Genomic DNA, 22,905 nt, shown 5'->3' with positions numbered 1-22,905 from the left:
TGCTTGGTTTTGAATTCCAGCTCCATCATTTACCAGTTTTTTGACTTTAGGTCATTTATGAAACATCTCTTTGTCTCAGTTCCTTCCTCTATAAAATTTGATAACAGGAATATCTTTATCATACAAATGATATGAAGATTAAATAAAATAATGTTTATAAATACATTGGAGAGTGTTTGGCATACAGTAAGCATTCAATAAATATTAACTATTAGCTGACTTTATTATCCAACTTGGCTTATTTTTTCTGCTAATTGAACCAATTAACAGTTTTCATGCTTAAGGTATGAGCATTTCTGGACATAAATAAGCCTTGTTTCTTCAAAGTGGCATTCCTTCGGTTGTTGGTAAGGTTGGACTTTGGTAATTGGTACAGCTGGGACTTTGTCAATAAGACGTTTAAAATCATATTTCAATCATATCTTAAATTTTGCCTTTGGGGATGCCTGGGTGGCTCAGTCAGTTAAGTGTCTGCTTTTGGCTCAGGTCCTGATTCCAGGGTTCTGGGATCGAGTCCTGCATCGGACTCCTTGCTCAGCGGGGAGCCTGCTTCTCCCTCTGCCTGCCACTCCCCCTGCTTGTGCTCTCTCTCTCTCTTTATCTCTGACAAATAAACAAATAAAATCTTTTCAAAAATTTTGCCTGTGTCAAAAAAATCTCTTATTTCCATCCAGCCGCACACTCAGGCATACTGATACACATTAGGATTTCCATCTGCCCCTTTGTTCTTGAATTCCACCTACGAAAACCTCCCATTGACATATCTTGCAAAATTTTTATATTGAAAGTGTTGGGGCCTTAAAATTAAGGACACAAAGAAATGAACAAGAAAGAAAGAAATGCATTTGGCTTGGAGGTTCTGGGTGATACAGATTTATGGCTGTAACCCGACTGACAGAATCATCTAAGAGTAAGCAGAGTTGTCAGCGAAAGTTGAGCTCAGAGTCCTTGGGGATCTGGGGGGCAGCTGAAGGCCAGCATGTTCTACTGGGGAAAAAGTAGGGGAGATTGGCTAGTTTTGCTGATTGGGTCAGACGCTTGGCCCGCTCTGAGTTAGTTTTTGCGTTATTCTGAAGGACTAATGCCACTTCCTGCTGACGTGAGCTTGGCTTGGTGCCTTGCTTGCCCTTGACTCAGGCTCCATCAACTGCTGGCTGCTGAGACTCAGGCATGGGGCTCTCCTTGAACCAAACCTGGGTTTGTTCCTGGTGACGCATGGAGGAAGAGCGGTGGAGGGGAGATGCAGTAGGAAAGGGCCCTGGAGGGGCGCCTGGGTGGCTCAGTCGTTAAGCGTCTGCCTTCGGCTCAGGGCGTGATCCCGGCGTTATGGGATCAAGCCCCACCTCAGGCTCCTCCGTTGGGAGCCTGCTTCTTCCTCTCCTACTCCCCCTGCCTGTGTTCCCTCTCTCGCTGGCTGTCTCTATCTCTGTCGAATAAATAAATAAATAAAATCTTTTAAAAAAAAAAAGGAAAGGGCCCTAGAAGTCAAGAAGGGGGTTGGTGCCCACTACCTGTTTCTTTTTTTTTTATATATAAAGACTTTTCTTTTTGAGATTTCTTTTTCTTTTCTTTTTTTTAAGATTTTATTTATTTATTTATTTGACAGAGAGAGAGACAGCCAGCGAGAGAGGGAACACAGGCAGGGGGAGTGGGAGAGGAAGAAGGAGGCTCCCAGCGGAGGAGCCTGATGTGGGGCTCGATCCCATAATGCTGGGATCACGCCCTGAGCAGAAGGCAGACGCTTAACGACTGAGCCACCCAGGCGCCCCCCACTACCTGCTTCTAAAGAGGAAAGACAATTTCCCAGTGGATTGCCATCCGCTTGAAGCCTGAGGCTCTGTGGTTGTCTATTTTCCCTGCCCGTGCCCACCACAGTGCTGGATTATCACACCACAGGTCCTCAATCAAGGCTTGCCTTGATCTCTTCCCAAGACAGATTAGGGTGTTGCATTCAGTGCTGCTTAGAAAGATCATAGAATTACAGAATCTCTGAGAAGAAAGAGACCTCAGCTGGTAGCTATTGCCAATCTTCCAAAACGTGTTTAGTTAGACTCTGCACACTCCTCATGTGAAAGAGCTCACTATATGCTGAGGCAATTAATTCCATTGGTGAACAGCTCTGCAAGTTTAAAAGTTTTGTTGTTGTTATTGTTGTTGGGTTTTTTTAATTATACTGAGTAGGAATTTGCCTGTTGTTTAACGAAGTGAAGGGAAGAAGATGCCCATGGCCCAGACATGTCCCCCATTCGTTCTCACTACAGATGAGTCCTTGGGCACAATAAATTGGACCTAGTTGGGACTTGGGATTGATGAAAAGGTGCTGCTTCCAGCTTTGCTAGGAGGAAGAAGTTTGTCTCAGATTATTTCACCTTGAGGTCAAGGGTATTTCAAGCCTGAGTAGTTACCAAAATGACCTAATGTAGTAACATCACCAAATGCAAAGTTTTGAATAAATATTTAAAATCCTCCCATTATAAATCTTTTATTATGATCACCCTCTCAGTGGTCATGAAATAAGATGATGAGCTTTTCTTAATGAAGTATTTCATACAAATATCTTTCCATTTATCTTAGTGTTGGCTGATATGTGAACTGAATGGCAAATGGGGGAATTGATGAGCAGACCCTAGAATGTACCCATCTCCCCATGTCAGAGGGCAGGAGCAAAGCATTTCCCCATTGGCTTTAGAGGCCTCAATCCTGAGCAGTGCCTCCCATCCTGACCCTGTACCATAATGTTGCGGGTGGCGTGTGACTTTGCTTGCACGAGGTTTCCAGATTCCCTTATTCGAGAAGTTTGGTGGGAGCTGGAGGAAGCATTCATTAGCTGGGGAGATGGAAAGGGACAAACATTCGAATACAATCTGAACTTTAACTCTTAGGCTTGTGAGTTAATCTCTGTCGGTTTCCGGAAAAGGTCATGGGCCGAGACAGGTGTTCCAATGAAATAAATGCGTTTTGGAGATGATGGTAACCTAGGAAGTCCAGGGACTCTCAAGGGTCCCCTCCCCACAATTTTAATCATCAAACATATTAAGTCTTAGAAATTGGATCACCAGGTTCATGACAGCTTTATATAAAATGTGTATCTCAGGTCAGGCTGATCTAATTTAAATATCTTGGTGTTTGGCATTCTCTACTTGACATTGTAAAGACAAATGTAATGGAACCAAGATTAAAATACCAGAATGACAGGGGACGATTGCACCTTGAATATATTAAAAATCACATGTGTTCCAGGCTTGCACATTTGATTTGAAACATCTATATTCCCTGTTCATAACATCTCTGCAGCTTGCTGCTCTGCTCTATTTATATTAAATAAGTAAATTTAAGAGTCAAAGTGCTCCTTTGCTTTCCACAGCATATCAGTGTTCTTTTTTGTTTGTTTGTTTCTGTTTTTGTTTTAAGACCCTCCCCCCACCCAAAAGGGAGTTCATACAGGACGAGGAAGAAACTGTTCTTCTCAGTTGGGTTCTTAATTCCACTCAAGATGGAATCATGGTCCATCAGATCCCAGCTCTGCAGAAAACAGTGGAGACAAGTTCTCATCCTGTACTCTAGGGCTCCAGGAGGCAGAACAGTGTGACATTTCCCTTGGGGCTCTGCCAATTCCAAAGAGGGCCACCCAAGGGGCCACAGGACTTGTCTGTTGCACCTAGAGAATGCTGCCCCACCTTCCACCTACCATACGTGGGGCTAATGCTTCCCACCTGAGGCATGTTTACAGTTGCCCACCATTAGAATAATCTCATCCATTCTCAGCTGCCCATAGGGTGCAACGGTAAACAAGAAGCTAAAGCCAGATAGTAGTTTCTGGTTTTACTCCTCCTCTCTTCTTTTGTCCCGATCAGTGACTTCTCCTGAAACCACTGCTGTGATCAGACCTCTCCTCTGTTTTAGGCCCTTCCGAAGCTCCCCTTCGTGCCTGCAATGAACCGGACCATGCGCCCTGCCAAGACCAGCCCTGTTCTCTTGTGCCATGCTGCCCCACCGCGTGGCGGGCTCTACACATAGGGGCCTGCACCTCAGCGGGCCACAGGTCCCCAGCCTCAGAGAGCTCCGCGTGTGCTCCTCTCCATCTGGAAACTGCTTCTTCACTCTTGGCTTCCCTGTTCCAGTCCACCCTCCAGGCCTCGGAGTTTTCTCGTCAGCCCACACTGCTGCAGCATCCTCACACCAGGCCCCCTTCCAAGCACTTCACCACTTTGAAGTCGTCCGTGCTCCTCACGAGCTGGGGCGCGGGCACTATTACTATCACAGCCCTGTTGTACAGAGAGGGACAATGGTCCAGGACCATGCAGAGAATAAGCAGCCAGCCCCCGGTCCGGCGCAGGCGGCCCCTTTGCTCTGCTGCCTCTCTTGCCAATTTCATGCAAGTGTCCTTTGATGACCTTTAAATACCATCACACCCTCCCCGGGGCCAGGACCCCCGCTGCACCCCCTCACACAGACACAGACCCTGCTCCTTTTCTTTCATGACCTTATCACAGTTTGTCATTTTACAGTCATCATTGCGACGATTACGTCACGTGTGTCTCTGAAATGAAGTAGTTTGGTTCCCGTGGGCAGAACCTCATCTATTTTGAGCCCTACTCGGTGTCACTGTTGTCTGCCAGCCTCTGACCTGTAGTTAGTGACGGAGCTCAGTGTTCGTTCTGCTCGGTGGCATTTCAGCCCTCCTGCTAGCCGTGGGCAGGGTGAGGCACTGAGACTTCCAGAGGTCGTCTGCACTTTTCATGCTTTCTTTGCCAGGGTTCTGTGTACCATGGTTCATCTGACCCGAGCCGAGGAGCTGGGGGAGCCAGAGGACACAGGACTCCTGGCCGTGGCGGTCTCATGGTCTGCAGTGAGATGTGAGCTAAACCGACACAGTAAGGGCCAAGAGACAGCAGCGGCCACCCCCTCGGGGTCCCTCCATTTGTTCATCTAACTGCTGAGTCTTCCCTTTGAGACTGACAGAAACTAGTGAAGCGACGGGGAGACACAGAGAAAGAGGGGACAGTGGGTTCTTTCCAAAATTCTTTATTGCCACAGTGTTTGTTTTTAAAAGCAATTATCGACCGCACTCTCCTGGCCCGCTAATGGGGAGTAAGGCTGTTTTAGTACAATATGGGCCATCAGGGGACAAATAAGCCATTTCCACTTGCTGACACTAAGAGAAACCTTCCTGCAAAGAACGTGCTCATGGCAGTTCGCAACTGCCTGGGGTATAAATGCAGCGGCGGCTGACGGCAGCTTTGCAAAGGGCCCATTGGGTAAGCTGTCAGGACCCAGGGAGCTGGCAGCAATCTCCCCGTGCAGACATCTCAGAGGCAGCCCTCCAGAGAGGTCCCAGGTTCAAATCCCGGTTCCACCACTGACGAGCTCCGTGAGCATAGGGCTCACCTTCAGTCTCCATGTCCCCATAGACCAACAGTGGGAGCTGACACTTGCCTCCAGGAAATGGTGGGCAGGTCAAAGCAACTGAACTTGGGAAACTAATACACGCTTCACTCTCCGACTGTCAACAACCTGACTGAGCATTGCGTGTATACTCGGTAGACACCAAGCAAATCACATTTTATAGAGAACAGTCCAGACGTCGACGAAACCAGATTCTACTCTCTACCTTGTGTAAAACAACTGTTGGATCTGAGGATTTGCTGGGTCTCAGCTTCAGTCTCTCTCCCCAGAGGAGCACTAGGACATTTTGCCCGGCTAGCCTCCATCCTCCCTTCTGGAAGCCCTTCCTGAATGCTCGTTGTTGAATGGCCTTCACCTGCTCTCACTCCTTGATTTCAGGCAGGGCGCGGTCAGCTCCGAGTTCAAGGAGGACACCTGAAGCCCGTGTTTGGCCATTGGTGACCTCCATCTCCCAGATGCTGCGACTGATTCATCTTTGGACAAGGGACAGGGTCAGACACGGCACATTGGTGGAAACCACTAAAAATATTTTTTCCTTTTTGTCTGGATTTGCTTAGCTGGTAAAAGAGAAGCCTGGCGCTGCTGGGTGCTGGAATGCCACTAGAACCAACCTGGAAAAGGAGCCACGCTAAGGAAGCAAAGGGTAGAGAGAGACAGCACTTGAGGTCCTAGAATGCTCACCCCGATGATTACATGAGCACGTGGATTCCTTCTTTGGTTAGCTAGTTTCAGGTTCATTTTTGACTCTTGCAACCGAAAAGGCCTGAATACAGCTTTTCTGCTGGTTTCTGTGCTGCTTCGTCAGCGGCTTGTGCTGTCTGCTGGAGTCTATGCTGGGTGTGTGTCAAAGTCACGGCTGAAGACACGGCCCTGCCCTGGAGGAGCCTATTCTAGTGAAAAAGCTATGACGGGGCCCTGATCGACATGGCAGAAGGCACTGGGCGGTGAATGTCTTGGGCTGAGTGTGAGAAATCATGCATGAGGGGGCGCCCGGGGGGCTCAGTCGTTAAACGTCTGCCTTCGGCTCAGGTCATGATCTCAGGGTCCCGGGATCGAGCCCTCTATTGGGTTCCCTGCTCAGCAGGGAGCCTGCTTCTCCCTCTCCCTCTACCGTTCCTCCTGTTCCCCCTGCTTGTGCTCTCTCGCTCTCTCTGTCAAATAAATAAATAAAAATCTTTAAAAACAAAAAAAAAGAAATCACGCATGTGAGAGGCCAAAGAGAGCCACTGGCTGAGAGCCTTCAGATCTTTACGATTGTGGAGGAACTCATACATGGGCTGGGACTCCTTCCAGAACCACATGCTGGGCCAGTTCCAGGTCTTCGCAGGGCTTGTCTGGGGTGTTACCACATCCTCTTTCTTCCGCCCCTGCCCCCATGGTCACTGGATGGGCAAGAAATCACTCAGCTCCAGGAATAGGCAGCAGCAAAAATAAGATGGGTTGTCTGGATATGCAGTTAAACTTTTATGGTTCTGGATGTTCTTTTCCTTACCCCCAAGGCAAGGGTGCAATCAAGTCTGTACGGGGCTAACTTTGAATGAAACTGTAAGATTTCTGAGGACAGGGTCAATACCTTCTCCTTTCTCTCCTATTGTGCCTAATACACACACACACATCATTTTTTTTTTAAGATTTTATTTATTTATTCAACAGAGATAGAGACAGCCAGCGAGAGAGGGGACACAAGCAGTGAGAGTGGGAGAGGAAGAAACAGGCTCATAGCGGAGGAGCCTGATGTGGGGCTCCATCCCATAACGCTGGGATCACGCCCTGAGCTGAAGGCAGACGCTTAACCGCTGTGCCACCCAGGCGCCCCCACACATCATTTTTTAATAAAGATTTATTGATGGGGTGCCTAGGTGGTGCAGTCGTTAAGCGCCTGCCTTTGGCTCAGGGCGTGATCCCAGAGTCCTGGGATCGAGCCCCACATCAGGCTCCTCCACTAGGAGCCTGCTTCTTCCTCTCCCACTCCCCCTGCTTGTGTTCCCTCTCTCGCTGGCTGTCTCTCTCTCTCTGTCAAATAAATAAATAAAATCTTTAAAAAAAAATTCATTGACTTCTTTTTTAAAAACTCTGTGATGCTTCTCAAAAGACTGAACCATATCGTAAAGAAGCCAGAGGTTTGAAAGGAAAAGGAGAATAAAATTTCAGTTATTACAAGAGAGACTGTACAGCATAGCGGTTAAATCTGGTGACAAGGGCTCTGGGTTTTAAGTTTTTCTTCACTTACTTGCCATGGGACCTTAGGCAAGTTATTTGAGCTCTCTGCCTCAGTTTCTCCATCTGCAACCTGGGGTCAATCATAGTACCTATCTCCTAGAGTGGTGGTGTGGATTAAGTAAGGAAATGCATGTGAAGTGTTAATAGTGGGGCTGGCCCAAGGTAAGTATCATGGGTGTGCCAGCATTGCTACTACAATGAATATTATAGAAAGAGAGGAGGAATGTCATTGAAGATGGAACTCAGGAGTCCCAAGGTATCATGTCTTAAATGATGACTGTCGTTGACTTAGGCAAACATTAATTTACAGAATGGAACTAGAATAAAATCTCTAATCAGCTTTTTATAGTGAGGAAATTGAGGCACAGAATGGGGAAGTGTCTTACCCGAAGTCACACAGCAAGATATTTGCTGACCATAGAAAATACCAAATCTCCAGACTTCCAGTCTGGAACTCTGTCCATCTCTCTGGGCTCCTCGCTCTCATGTCTGACTATCAACCAAATGTGCGTGGACATCAAAACTAGACTCTCCCAACAGATATCTGGACCTGAATCCTGCCACAGGCTTTCCCTTTGGTAGGACAACAATCCATGCATAGGAGGCCGACTAAGAGAAATGCCGGGGCTGGCTTAAGAAGGCAAGAGTAATTTTCATCAGCTTATAAATCTCCAAGTTGCCGAGGCTCGTTTCCCCTGGAAAATGTGTTTATGCAGCTTTGAAGCAATTATTTCACAAGAAAGAAAATTTCTTGATCACATCCCTTAATGTTTTCTAAGTGAACATTTGGTATTTAGTGGCTAAGCAAATTTACTTTTCTATAATGAACAGAGTGGATGATTGGAAAACATTCAATATACTGAGGTATGGGTGCCCGCTGTCCAAAGGATTACTTAACTCACAGTTTAAACTCTCTTTTTTTTTTTTTTCAAAAGGCAAATAGAGTTCCATTATGCTAGAAAGCTTTGGATTAACTGCTTTGTTCCCATTAAAATCTAACTAAATATGTGAATTGTGTGCTTTTGCTTATGTGCTCTATGAGGGTACGTAAACATACTTTTTAAAAATGTTGAATGTCCCCTGCCATTTTGCCAGGATTTCCCCTTTGGATGGCAATCACTCTGCATTGATCCACGCCTGCTGGGTGGGGCTGAATGGAGATTCAGTTCATAAATTCTGTAGAGTTAGACAAAACCCTGGAGTCCTGCTATTGCATTCAGGTTATCAGGGCTTTTGAAACTGAGCCCACATAAATGCATCTTAACATTGTCTTGATAATAAGCAACAGAAAAACTTTGACTACCTTGACAAACTAACCACCCCCGAGAGATAGAGAGAGAGAGAGAAAGAGAGAGAGAGAGAGAGAGAGAGAGAACTTATTAGAAGAGTATATATATAGAATGCGGATAAGTTTGAATAGCCAGAACTTTGGCAGGTGGCGAGGTGGGGGTGGGGTGGGTGCAGGACAACTGAAGGGTTCTTACCAAAGTTTACGGATTTTCTGCAGGACCCATGCGCAGTGACTTTAAGTCCTTGTGTCTCTTTGTTTCATGTTTCAGATGCCCAGGAGAGACGATTTGAGTGGCCCAGCTTGAGGAAAGTACCTGTCACTGGATTGATCAGCTCAGGTCAGGGAGGCGGTGACATGCAACAAAGCTGTGGCCACTGGGAGCGGTCCCAAAGGAAGGGAGATGATTGTGAGCTAAGCAGCAACCTCAAAATGCATTAATTGATCCAAGATGGAGATGTAACCAAAAACCTTTTCTGATACGAAGCCGCTTGCTCTCTGTAACAGACACTGGCAGTGGCATGCCAACCCTCCCCCTCTGTGCTTCCAATTCCAGGGCATGAGCCTGACTCTCCAGCCCCTTTCAGATACAGTGACTCCCAGGGGCTTCTATGTTATGTTCCAGAATTCCTCAGTGGAGTGAACCCTAGCTGTCTCCTGCTCTTTCACTCATTCTGTTAGCCTCTTCCCTTTTCTTGACCACTTCTCCACACCCCTATCAGTGCTTCGTGGGAGCACCTCCTCAGCAAACCATTTCCCCTGAAATCCTTGTTTCAGGGTTTGCTCCTGGAAGAACCCAGCCTAAGACACATTTCCTTCCAAGAAACACACCAATCTGCTTTTGACTGATGGCTATGATCCTTTAATGGACTTGACAGCTGTTCACTCCAGAGGTAGTCTAGCAGTCTCTTGCTTTTCTACCCCCAGCATACCTGGGGAAGTGTCTGGTGGCTGAAGAAATGCCCTTGCACCAGGGCTAGCCACCAAGACGGTCACAATTCACTTTGCTTGGAGAGAGGCTGTGTGCCCTGCTCACAGGCAGCTCCGCAGCTTACTGTCTACAGTATTGACTGTTCCAGGTTGCGGGGGTGGCTTCTCCAACTGCATGACGAGCTGCTGGAAGCCACGCATCCCAGCATTCTTTTTTCGCCTTCCCCGTGGGACAAAACCGAGGGACAGGTTACACCGCCAGTGCTCAAAGAAGATGTGTTGCTTGATTAAAGAACCAAGGGATGAACAGGCGGTAACAATTTCCAGTTTTCCATAGGCCGGAGGGATTTCTGCTCTACATGTCCAGTGATCGTCTGGATAGTTTTTTGCGGTGGGGGGTTGTTGCAGGCCGTATCAGAGCCCTGCCCCATCCCCTTGGCATTTACTATTTCTATGTAAACCAAACACTTCTTCCTGCAGCTACCAGAGACGCTTGCCTTCTCTGGCAGCAAAGGCGTGTTGAACTCCACACACTGGGCAGACCACCAGGGCCGGGGAGGAAATGCCCCATGGAGCAGCCCTCCACCATGACAGACGGGATATAGTGGGTAAGTACTCGGGCTTTCCCGCCCCTCAGGTAGAGAAGCTCTGACGTGTTTTCCACAGCATCTGCAAAGGGAATGCCGCAAGACTGAACCCCAGTTTTCCATCAAGTCCGCTCTTTCACACACCGGTCGTTGGCCTCCTCCTTCCCGTCTTCTCCGTTTCCTCCTCTCCAGTTTGTACTCCTGGATTTGCTACCAGCGCTTAGGGATCTGCTTCTGGGTTCATCTAAGACAAAGGAGGACTGGTTTCTGTATGTGCGGGAAGTTCTTTCAGAGTCTACGAAATGGGTAGGGGAAATGTCCTGTCCGGATACATTTACATTGGATTAAATTTATCTCCTGTATGGACCAGCGTCTGTTTTCTCCTTCTTCTTTTTCTTCTTTTTTCTTTCCAGTACATGAGTGCCTCCGTTCACGCAGAACGTGATTTTACAAGACAGAAAATATTTTCCCAGGATGGTGTAAATTATGATCAAACAATGCAGCCTCTTCTCCAGTCATCATCCCCATGCCGCCCGGCCAGGCTCAGATAAATGGCTTATTCTGGAGTGCGTGGGTCTGGATGAATCATGATGTTATCCTGGGAACGTGGCAGCCCTGGCGCGTGGGTGATGGAATATCTGCAAGTGTGGCCTTGTGACAAGCACCTAGAGGGGAGGGCTTAGCTCTTACTGAAGCCCGTCCTGCTGGCAAGTCTGGGGAGCGCTGTAGGCACAGGTCCAGTTGCCCAGGGCTGGGCTTAGATGATAACGTTTTCTTCTTGGTCTCTTTCTACAACCTAACATGCAGGGGGAACAAGCCGTACAGAATCCAGCTGGTGGGGGAATGAGCAGCCTAAGTGTCCTAATTTTACTTTCAGTCTGTGGGTTTAAGACCCATTTCTGGAAGTGGACACGGTTGCTATTAATCCCTTTCTCAGGTTGAGATGAGATGAGTTTACAAATGAAGGGTTTGCCTGGAGATGGGCTTAGATGGGTTCTAGTTATTTCATAGCTGCAAAGCCTTGAATCACTTCACTTAACGGCAGTTCTCAAACTTTTGGAAGCACTCTGAGACTTGATCAAAGGCCTGGAGCCTTCCCCCAGACAAATGCACTTAGGCCTACACTCAACGTTCTGCAAACGACATCAGAAGGTGACTAGACTCAAAGGCTTATTCATGGACTCACCGCGGCCCACGGATCTCCTGCTAAGACCTTTGTGTTTGTCACTGTGAGTCACTGTGGTTAGTTTTCAGAGTGAAGATTCGCCCCGAATCATCCTGCTGAGGAGTGGGCATACTGTCTGATGACGAGCACTGCGTTTAGGAAGAGATGGCGCAAATATGGTCATACCTACCTGTAGAAAAACTCACTGCATGTATGTGGGGACCGATGCTAGACTTCAACAGTAAGTCCAATGTCCCCCTTTTGGCCAAGTTTCAAAAACTTTAAATTTAAGGGGCGCCTGGGTGGCACAGCAGTTAGGCGTCTGCCTTCGGCTCAGGGCGTGATCCCGGCGTTATGGGATCGAGCCCCACATCAGGCTCCTCCGCTATGAGCCTGCTTCTTCCTCTCCCACTCCCCCGGCTTGTGTTCCCTCTCTTGCTGGCTGTCTCTATCTCTGTCGAATAAATAAATAAAATCTTTAAAAAAAAAAAACTTTAAATTTAAGAACTAGAACTTTAAATTCAAGAATTGTAGGTATTAATGTTCTTCCAAGTTAGAAAGATGTTGGCGTCACTGATTGCATCTGATCGTCTTTTGTTATTGTTGTTATAATGTATGTTCGTGTTCCAAATTTGTAATAGCCTTCCTTCTCACTTACCATGCATATATTCATATTTTGTATTAATTTACTTAATATGTTTTTTTTCACATGTCATCCGATATTGTTTATACAAACGTACTTGAAGATTACATCATTTTTTTCGTATTGTATTTAAGCCTTCTCCAATTACTAGAAGCTACAGAATATTTGTAATTTCTTACCCTTTGTATCGGTGTTGATGCTCACATTCTTTTGAGAGTGTCTCCTTGACCCTGACCTGATTCTGAGCTTCCTGGAATCACTTCCCAAGCAAATCACTTGCCCTTGATTCCCGGGTTCTCAGGTGGTTTATCAGAAAATTTATTTCTTTCCAAACAAATGTGATCTTTGTCCTGAAAGGAATGCTGGTCATGTGACTTTCTGTAGCTTGTTATAAATTTTCTGTCTCATTTAATTCTCATAATAGACCCAAGAGGCAGGCATCACTTTCTCCATTAGTCAGATGAAGAAGCTGAGACTCAGAAAGTTTATGTCTCCTTCCGAAGACCGCACAGAGTTTGTGGGATCCGACCTCAGCTCTGCCTTGCTCCGAATCCTGTTTTCTCACCAGCTTTCCTCTACTCCCTGGCCTGGGGGCTCCACTCCTTCCCCCTGTGTGTCCCTGGCCGAGCCTCTTTTTTCTCCTGGTTCTGTTTTCCCGCTATCCCACATACTCACAAGTTTTAGGAACCTCGGCCACCTCAGGCAAAGAGCAGCCGGTTGACTTCCCACTGCCTGAAGGGAAAGCCCCTTTTCTGGGTTAAGAGAATCAATTTCTACAAAATGAATTCTGTACGTATCCAGCTGTCTAATGAAACATTATCTGTACAAGAAGAAATGGATCCTTTGGGAGTAACCCCAGACCCTGCCTATCTCCTTCTGGGCCTCCTCGATGGAATAACTAGAGCCTGGAAGAGAAAATTGACATTTTAAAAGCCAATGTTCATTCTTTGGACTGATTGATCAGGAATCTGTCTCTGTGCTATGCTTGCTCATCAGACCCCAACACACACACACGCGCACACACACTCATGCACACACTCACGCACACTCACGTGTGTGCGCACACACTCATAGCATGCTCCCCTTGGGGCTGCTGCCGTCCGGAAGGCCACAGTACTGGGCATTAGCATTTGCTCAGTCACCGTTTAAACAATGCACCTGGCGACACTTACGTCATGGACGTTTCAGGTGCAGGTAGTGAAAGAGGAAACATGGCGGCTCACGCCAGAGCTATTACTTACGTAGGTTTCCCAACGTCAGTGTATTTCTGGTACTGTGTTTTCTGACTTTGGCTCTGGCCCACACCAACGAAGCAGGACAAGAAGGAAAATAGAGTTTTGGCAATGGCTTTTCCTGCCCTACCCCCTGCTTAGGACCCACAACCAGAAGTCTAGAACTCTGAGTTCCAAGAGGCTTGGGACAGAGACCCCAAAGTTCTATTGCTTTCATATTAATACAATTTGCAGTTACTGGATTCTTATGGTGTTCCAGGCACTGTTATAAGTACTTCTGCAGATATTAGCGTATTTAATCCTCTTCATGGTACGTACTAGATCCCTCATTTATGGGTGAGGAAACAGGGATAGTTAATCGATGTGCCTGTGACGCTTAGCTTGGGTGTGGCAGGTTGTCAAGGAGAATATCGTTCTCCTGCCTTGGAATAGACGTGAGGGGTTTCCTGAGGTTTCTCTTGCCCACCGGCCCCTTCCCTCACCAGCCAACTTTTGAGGATCCATTTTGCCAACAGACGTCTTCAAGGTAGTTTGGGGGTCCTTTGGAAAGTTAGATTATGGAAGTTTGCTCAAATAAAAAAGGACAGAACTCGCGGCGCCTGGGTGGCTCAGTCGTTAAGCATCTGCCTTCGGCTCAGGGCGTGATCCCGGCGTTCTGGGATCAAGCCCCACATCAGGCTCCTCCGCTGGGAGCCTGCTTCTTCCTCTTGCACTCCCCCTGCTTGTGTTCCCTCTCTCACTGGCTGTCTCTCTCTCTCTCTCTCTCTCTCTCTCTGTCAAGTAAATAAATAAAATCTTTAAAAAAAAAAAAAAAGGACAGAACTCAACTTTTGCTAGATGCAAAGTGGCTCCATACCCCTTGTAACAATGCAGCAAGAAGGAGAAAGAAGGAAATTGAGGCTTATTGAGCAAATAGGATGTGCCAAGCATCCTATCTCATGTCAGTTAACTTTGTGGTCTAAGCCAGGGATTGGTAAACTAGAGCATATGGGCCAGATCAGGCCTGCAGCTTGTTTTAATTTTTTCATTCATTTTTTTTAAGATTTTATTTATTTGACAGAGTCTGAGAGCACACAAGCAGGGGGAGTGGCAGGTAGAGGGAGAGGAAGAAGCAGGATCTCCCCTGAGCAGAGAGCCTGATGTGGGGCTCGAACCCAGGACCCTTGGGATCATGACCTGAGTCAAAGGCAGACGCTTAAATGACTGAGCCACCCAGGTGCCCCTTCTTGTTTTTATAAAGTCTTATTGGAACACGGCCATACCGATTCAGTTACTTGTTGTCAACGGCTGCTTTCACATTACAGTAGGAACGTTGAGTAATTGGCATAAAGACTGTGGCCAGCAAAATCTAAAATATTTACTAGCTGATCCTTTACAGAAGATTTCTGCCAAACCCTGATCCTTATAATAACCTGTAAGGTGGGTATCTTTATAGGTGAGAAAACTGAAGTTCAGAAAAGTTAGCTCAAGATCACCCAGACCGTGGCCAAGCCGTGACTTATACCTTCAAGTGGCTGCTTCTCTGGTACATGATATGGCAGCCCTCCCCAGGGGCTCCTTCTCAAGGAGTCAGGGGATGCCTGCCCTACCCCCGCAAGTGTTTCAAGAAGAATGAGACCCACAGGCTGGCTCCTCTAGTCCAGCACCTTGTTCCATTGAGCATCCGGGTTGCTGCTGGATTCTGTTCTGTATGTCCTCTCCTCTTGGCTGTACCGGCCGCTGTGTCTTGTTTCGCCATTACCAAGAATATAACTGCTCTTCCACATGGCTGTCCCATTAACCAATGGCACGGTCACACGGTCTGTCATGTTCGGTGCAAGAACTGAGAGTCTATACAATTGCTCCAGAAATTACCAAGAAGAAAAGCAGTGATTAAACTTTTGGCTGCTTCTTTTTTTTCTTCCTTAGAGACAATAGTGTTGATTTCAGGCTGTCCCCACAAACAGCACGTTTGCGGGAACTTCAGCGAGCTAATTTGAGGCAGAGCAATGATTGCAAGCATATTTGAGTCCTTGCCCCTCACCAACACCTCACGGGTGACTCCTTTTTTTTTTTTTAAGATTTTTATTTATTTATTTGACAGAGACAGAGACAGCCAGTGAGAGAGGGAACACAAGCAGGGGGAGTGGGAGAGGAAGAAGCAGGCTCCCAGCGGAGGAGCCTGATGTGGGGCTCGATCCCAGAACGCCGGGATCACGCCCTGAGCCGAAGGCAGACGCTTAATGACTGCGCTACCCAGGCGCCCCACACGGGTGACCTCCTAATACTCAAATGTGGTCAAAGGGAATCCCAGCATCGTTACTGACAACAGGCACAAAGCCCACCTCCTCACCAGTACTTGCTCCTCTTTCCTGGACTCAGAAGAGCCCCCCATCTGTGCTTTCCCTCCCCAGTCTCCACACCTTCCACCTTCCCTGATGCGGTTTTTACTTAGCTCAGTGGTGCAATCGATTGTGAGATGTATTGATATAATTTTGTACTAGAAATAGTATCAGGATATAGGCATTTGCAGCTTATTGATTTGCTTCCTATAGCTGTGGACTTTTGCTGGATTACAGCACATACACAGAAACGTGCACAAATACCAAGTATATAGCTTGATGAGTTCCCACAAACTGAACAACGTCTGTAAAACCAGGATCCGGACTCAGGAATGGAATACTATCAACTCCTACGAAGTCTGTGTTGTATCCTCTTCTCGTCACCGCCCTCGAGGGTCACAACTATCCCTGCTTTTATCCCACCAATTCGTTCTGCCGCTCTTGAGTTTCACGGAGGTGGTATCATGGAGTGCTCTTGGGTCTGCCTTCTTTCCCTCAACATAACGGTGAGATTCGCCCAGATTTGGGTGTGCGATTATAGACCATCGATTTTCACTGCTGTCCAGTGTGAATATACTGCAATTCACTTATCCGTTCTATGGTTGATAGGCATTTGCGTCGTTTTCAGATTTTGCTATTATAAATTGTGCTTTTCCTGAATGTTTTTATACATTGCTTTTGGTGCACGTAACTACACATTTCTGTCGGGCATCTATCTAAGAATTTAATGACTGAGTGTAATCGAAGCATACGTTCGACTTTAGAAAATAAGGACAAGTGCTTTTCGAAAGTGATTGTAAGCGTGAATGTGGGCACACTGCCATCGACAGTGCATGAAAGTTCCAGTTTATTCCACATTCCCACCAAACTTGGTAATTTGATCTTTAAACATCATTATTTTAGAAAGATTCAAGGTTTTTCTTATAACAATACCTCTTTCTCTACTTTTATCTATTGAATTTTTAGAAGAAAAGACAGTTGAAATTAGAGAATGTTTTCTAGGTTATTCCTATTATGGGGGCGCTCTGTGTCAAGGAGGGGGAAAGCCCTCTGAGTACTTATTTGCTGCAGTTGACAAAGTAATGAATCATGGGTCTGTCTCCTGGAGGAAAGCTTTGGATATCATCAAATACAGAATACCAGCCTTCTCGGGAAGGAGAACCTGTTCAATAGAAGGTCTTCTTGTTTGGTTTAGGAATATGACGGATTTTGATCTGCACAGGTGAGCTGGAAGTCAGAGCTGGGAATAGCTGTCTCAGAGCAGGTGCCGCAGACCCGATTACCCTCGATACCAGCACACGGAGAGGGAGCCAAGAAAAGGTGTGTTACCAATCAGGACACTGGCGTGGGCGCCTGTACTCAATCCCCTGGAGAACTTGGAGGGTCCGTGTAGACTAAGCCACACAGGGAATCCACAGCCTGGGGGAGGGGAGGGCTGGAGACTTCGCCCAGCAGCTTCTCTGCGTCATCAGTTCAAGGCTGTTTTCTGCTTGCACAGGAATGGTAGAAACAAAATGTCCTGAGACAGGAGGTCATGGGGGTTTTCCCCCAACAGATTCTTCCTTCAGAGAGCCACAGTGGGGCCTCAACAAGCTCTGCTTCATTAGGCCTCCACCACCACTACTACTGTCTTATGCTGAATACATGGTTTATCAAAGCAGAATCCTACCTCTCAGAAGTCGTGCTGACTTCCAAAGGAACAAATGCAGGCACGCAGGGGGCAGGTGCTTCCCTGCCTGACGCTGACAGGACTGCCGTGGGAGCAGCATGGCATGGAGTATCTTCCTGGGTTCAGACCGGTTCACAGTTGTTCCACTGCACATGCGTGTAGTCTTTCCATCAGATCCAGAGAGCGTCCTTGGAACACCAAGGCCTAGCCTCCCTCCTTTGCCTGTTTTTACTCGTTTCCGGGAGAGAAAAACCACCCCGCTCATGTTGAAGCCCAGCTAGCACCCGTCAGAGGCCCTGCAGAATGGATAAGGCTGCTGCCACTGTCTGTAGAGCTGCTGTCCCCCGCTGGGCTGTGGGCTGGCGGGTGACAGGCTGATGAATGTCCTTCCTGCCATGGTCACACAGAAATTCATTCCGTCTCCAGGCCAAGCACACACTCACCCAGACTGAAAACTGCAACACCCTGCCACCAGGACTCTTAAGTCAGGATTTCATTTCAACAGGAGTTTCAAAGCCCTGCCCGGGGCCCTGAAACCCATCAACTGCCTTGTCTCAGGAGAGAGGAGAGCGAGGTCTCCGGAGGCCAGAAACAGAGTTCTGATGCACACGGCTTTAAGAGTCTGGGTTTTCTGGGGCACCTGGGTAGTGCAGTCGTTAAGCGTCTGCCTTCGGCTCAGGGCGTGATCCCGGCGTTGCGGGATCGAGTCCCACATTGGGCTCCTCGGCTGGGAGCCTGCTTCTTCCTCTCCCTCTCCCCTGCTGTGTTCCCTCTCACTGGCTGTCTCTCTGTCACGTAAATAAAAAATAAAATCTTTAAAAAAAAAAAAAAAGAGTCTGGGTTTTCTGTAGGATATTTGGGGAAAACAATTTATGTTTGCATACCTTCAGAGGTTGCCACGGTGTTCCACATGACAGTGACTGTGTTGGGGCTGAAATGGAGTCCCCATTCCTTAACTACAGACGGTCAGGATGGCAATACCGACCAGGTTAGGCTGGACATTTCCTATAGAGCTAGACTCCTTTTTTCTCAGGCTCTACTGAGCCCTACTGTTAGGCTCCACTTCCGGGATGCCAGAAGTGATTAGGCCTCACGTTGAGGACACGTGGCCCAGGTAGAGCTCTTCATTCCACGTTCCCCAGGGCAGACACTATTAATCAATCCTAAGCCTGGAAACAGACTCCTCCCTCGTCCTTCTTCAACACACTGTTCTAGGCAGCCACAACCAACAAACCAGTTTGTGCATACCAGTTAAATTTATTGTCCTGCTTTGTTTTCTGTTCAAACTGGCACCTGTAAAGAGCATCATGGGACCTGGTTAATACTTCTGCCCCATATACGCTATATGCTTGTATTAATAAGAAGAATGCATCCATCTCCAATATTCAACATTCATCGGATAAATATATTTTGTTAAACATTTACTGTGTTCCAAGGACTGTGCTAACATGATGAATATTCAAAAGGAGTGGGATACAAGATCAAAGCCGCTCCCTGGGAGAATCCTACTAAGATCAGCCTTATTACTGGAACTACAGAAAGCTCTCTATTCATAGGGCTAGGGTTCCCCAGATTACGTCACGGTCACCTCCCACACAGTGAGTTTTGCTTTTGGAAAAGTAGAAGTCTAGCAGAGGACAGGAAGAGTGGTTGCAGGTAGGAAGAACAAGGAAGCCAACAAGAGACTTATAGAATCAGATTGTAAGCTCTTTATTACCTCTTGCTCCTCAGTCATTTCCCAGGCAAGATCCAAGATTGTGATGAGGATAGAAATGAATTGGATCTTGTTGGGAAAAATGAGCAAACTAGCCATACTTATTTCCCCAGTCAATCACCCTCACCCTTGGGGAAGCAGACAGGTCTGTTCATACCTACGGTGAGGTCACTGGATCAGGAAACACCACCAGCACCAAGGGCAGTCATCCAGAAACTAACCAGCAGCCTAGAAAGAGGCCACCAAAAGGACTCTGCCCCAAGTAAGGAAGGAAGTATCTAATGAAGCCAAGCAGTCCATTGCTCTGGGATCTGGACCCGAGTATACAGAAAGCAATGGAACATGAGAAGAATGTGCATGCTGCAAGAAGAAGAGGGAGCATCTGGTGCCTGAAGTCTCAGAAGGTCTTCTGGGTGCTCTTCCAGTCTACCTGTGTCTTCTAGATTGCTCCCTCCTCCTTCTTAAAGTAGCTTACTCTTTATTATCACAGGAATATCCCGTATGCCCGGATGATGAGTCTAGGAGCCAATTCACATGAGTCATTGTTGAAGGACCTGAGGACTTTCATCCAGAACATGAGGGTTGCCATCTCACCACCTTGCAGGCTGTCTGGGAGAGAAATGAAATGAGAGACAAAAGTGGGTCTGGCAATATATAAACCGCACACTATGCAGGGCTCTCCAAATCCATCAGTTGCAATATCCTGATAACATTCTTATAAAGCTAAATCGTGGAAGGAGCCGAGATGCCCTTCAACAGATGACTGGATTAAGAAGATGTGGTCCATATATACAATGGAATATTACTCAGCCATCAGAAAGAACGATTACCCAACATTTGCTGCAACATGGACGGGACTGGAGGAGATTATGCTAAGTGAAATAAGTCAAGCAGAGAAAGACAATTATCATATGGTTTCACTCATTTATGGAACATAAGCAATAGGAAGATTGGTAGGGGAAGGAAGGGAAGAATGAAGGAGTGGTAAACAGAAGGGGGAATGAACCATGAGAGACTGTGGACTCTGGGAAACAAACTGAGGGCTTCAGAGGGGAGGGGGGTGGGGGACTCGGATAGGCCGGTGATGGGTAGTAAGGAGGGCACGTATTGCATGGAGCACTGGGTGTTATATGCAAATAATGAATCAAAAACTAAGGATATACTGTATGGTGACTAACATATAATAAAAAATTATTATAAAAAAAATAAAGTACATGTAAATAAGTGCTACTTGTCTACCTCAAAAAAATGAGGCTCAGAGGAACATATCACTACTCTCTACACGTGGCTGATCCAGGATTCAAATTCTGCTGACGGTTCCAGATCAGAAGGAAACACAGATGCCATCAAATTACATGCTCTCACTGGGTCCTGCATAATTCCTTCTGTATCTTGTTGCTCCCACAGTGCTTGACGCCAAGTCTTGTATCTAGAAAATGCCCAAAAAATGTTCAAAGAAAGGAAAAAGAGGGTAAAACCTTTGAGCAGGAAAAAGTTGGAAGGAAGGAAGGATAGAGAGAGTCACATATATGGCCGACATTCTGCTGACAAGAATGGCCTCCCGTGGAGGCTTTACCTTACCTTGGAGTGAAGCCTACTGTCAGCGTTCCGTCCATTTTTCTTGGATCCCATCACTATCTGGGTGTGTGTCAGGTCCGTATATGTGGTCTCTCCCCACAGACTGCCCCTGGGTTCCTAGGTCAGCTGCCATGACTGGCCTTGTTTGGACTGAGAGTTGACAATACCTCAATGTATTCCTTCCAGAATAAGACCTTAACTAATGATGGTTGGGGGCATTATAAATGCTTTTTGCACCTGATCTGGATAATTCTTGGGTGTTATCACCAGAACTCCCTTTTGGAATAGAGCCTAAATTTCCCAGGACTTTTTCTTGATACTACATCCTTGTTTGGCCTTTTCCTTCCTGGCCCACTTTCCTAATCCCTCTCCAGTTTTTCCTTGGATCATTTCCAAATAAATCATATTTGTACAGATTCTTATTTTAAGGTCTTCTCGGGAACGCAACCTAAGACATGAGCCTCATTAAAAACTTCCCTTTGAGAGTTGAAGCCTTCCAGTAACCTCTTCTTGGCCACGCCTCAGCTTTGATAGAGCCTGACACTCAAGTTCAATTCTTAAGCGACGTTTTAAGGATTTCTTCTTACCCTAGTTTTCTAGTCTTCAGCCTCTGGTATGTGAGTATTGGGGGTAGAGCTTGAATTCTTAAGTCCTTTGCTCAAAACTTCTTTTATTTTTAAGATTTTATTTATTTATTTATTTATTTATTTATTTATTTATTTGATAGAGAGAGAAATCATGCACAAGCAGGGGGAGCAGCAGGCAGAGGGAGAAGGAGAAGCAGGCTCCCTACCCAGCAGGGAGTCGGACATGGGGGCTCGATCCCAGGACCCTGAGATTATGACCCAAGCCAAAGGCAGTTGCTTAACTGACTGAGCCACCCAGGTGCCCCTGCTCAAAACTTCCTTTTTTTTAAAGATTTTATTTATTTATGTGACAGAGAGACAGCCAGCGAGAGAGGGAACACAGCAGGCGAGTGAGAGAGGAAGAAGCAGGCTCCCAGCAGAGGAGCCCGATGTGGGGCTCGATCCCGAAACGCCGGGATCACGCCCTGAGTGGAAGGCAGACGCTTTAACGACTGCGCCACCCAGGCGCCTCCCTACTCAAAACTTCTTTACGAAATTGCTAAATGTTTCCTTTTAAAGTATTTCATCACCTGCCTTAAAAAGTTCTAATCAGGAAAATTGAGGGCAAAGTAGACATTAAAATAGAGTGTGTATGGTAGATAGAAGAAGAATAGTAATTAATGCTTATTTAGTCTATCCAGAATGCCAGATACTCTTTTAAGCCCTATTTGTGAGCTGCCATGTTTATTTCTGCAACAACACTGCAAAGAATGTATTATCACACACCTCCTTTTTATAGATGAGGAGGAGACTGGAATCTCATCACTAAGAAATCCATTACAGGACACACAGAGTCCAGTAAAAAAGGCATTGCAGTTGGCAAAGTCCTTCTCCTTGGAGTGGGCAAATGCCATGCTTGGGTGGGCCTAGAAGTCAGCAAGTTCCCCCGAAGTTGGCTGATTCTGACGCGTTGCATTTTAGGACAGTTTGAAGCAGGGGACAGAAGCATTGGTTAGTGAGGAGACAGGAACCCACCTCTTACCAACCAACACAAAATCCATATGCTCAGAAGTCCCTCTGAGATCCCTCCTTCCACCCCAATGAGGAAGGAAAAGAAGATTGGTATGGTGTCTCCACCTTGGAGAAGGCGAGGCTTACCTATTCACAACCAGTAGAGCAATTTCAACCGAAGCCAAGAAGACCACATTAGTAGGGTGAAAACTACACACAAACCAGCACAGAACGGGCTTCAACAGCACGTAGTAAGACCTGCACAGCTGCCGTTTATTGGGCATTGACTCCATGCCAGACATTGCGCTCAGCCCTTTCTCCCATCTAATCCTCATGGCAGTCCCATGCATATATTCTATGCTTATTTCCTTGTGGCCAAATGGCATATGAGAAAGGTTTGGGTAAGTTACGACCTATGTTCAAGGTCACTCAGCTTTGAAAAGGGGGATCTCAGATAGGAACTGGGCTGCTTATGACTATGTTCTTATCTACTATGCTGGACTAGCAATGAAGGAAGGTTTCCACGGGACTACGGAGCTTGAGCTGGTCCATGGGACTCTCCAGAGATAGGGCTT

The sequence above is a fragment of the Ursus maritimus genome, unplaced genomic scaffold (genome assembly GCF_017311325.1).
Source record: "Ursus maritimus isolate PB19 unplaced genomic scaffold, ASM1731132v1 scaffold_19, whole genome shotgun sequence".
Lineage (NCBI taxonomy): Eukaryota > Metazoa > Chordata > Mammalia > Carnivora > Ursidae > Ursus > Ursus maritimus.
This window is presented reverse-complemented; position numbering follows the sequence as displayed.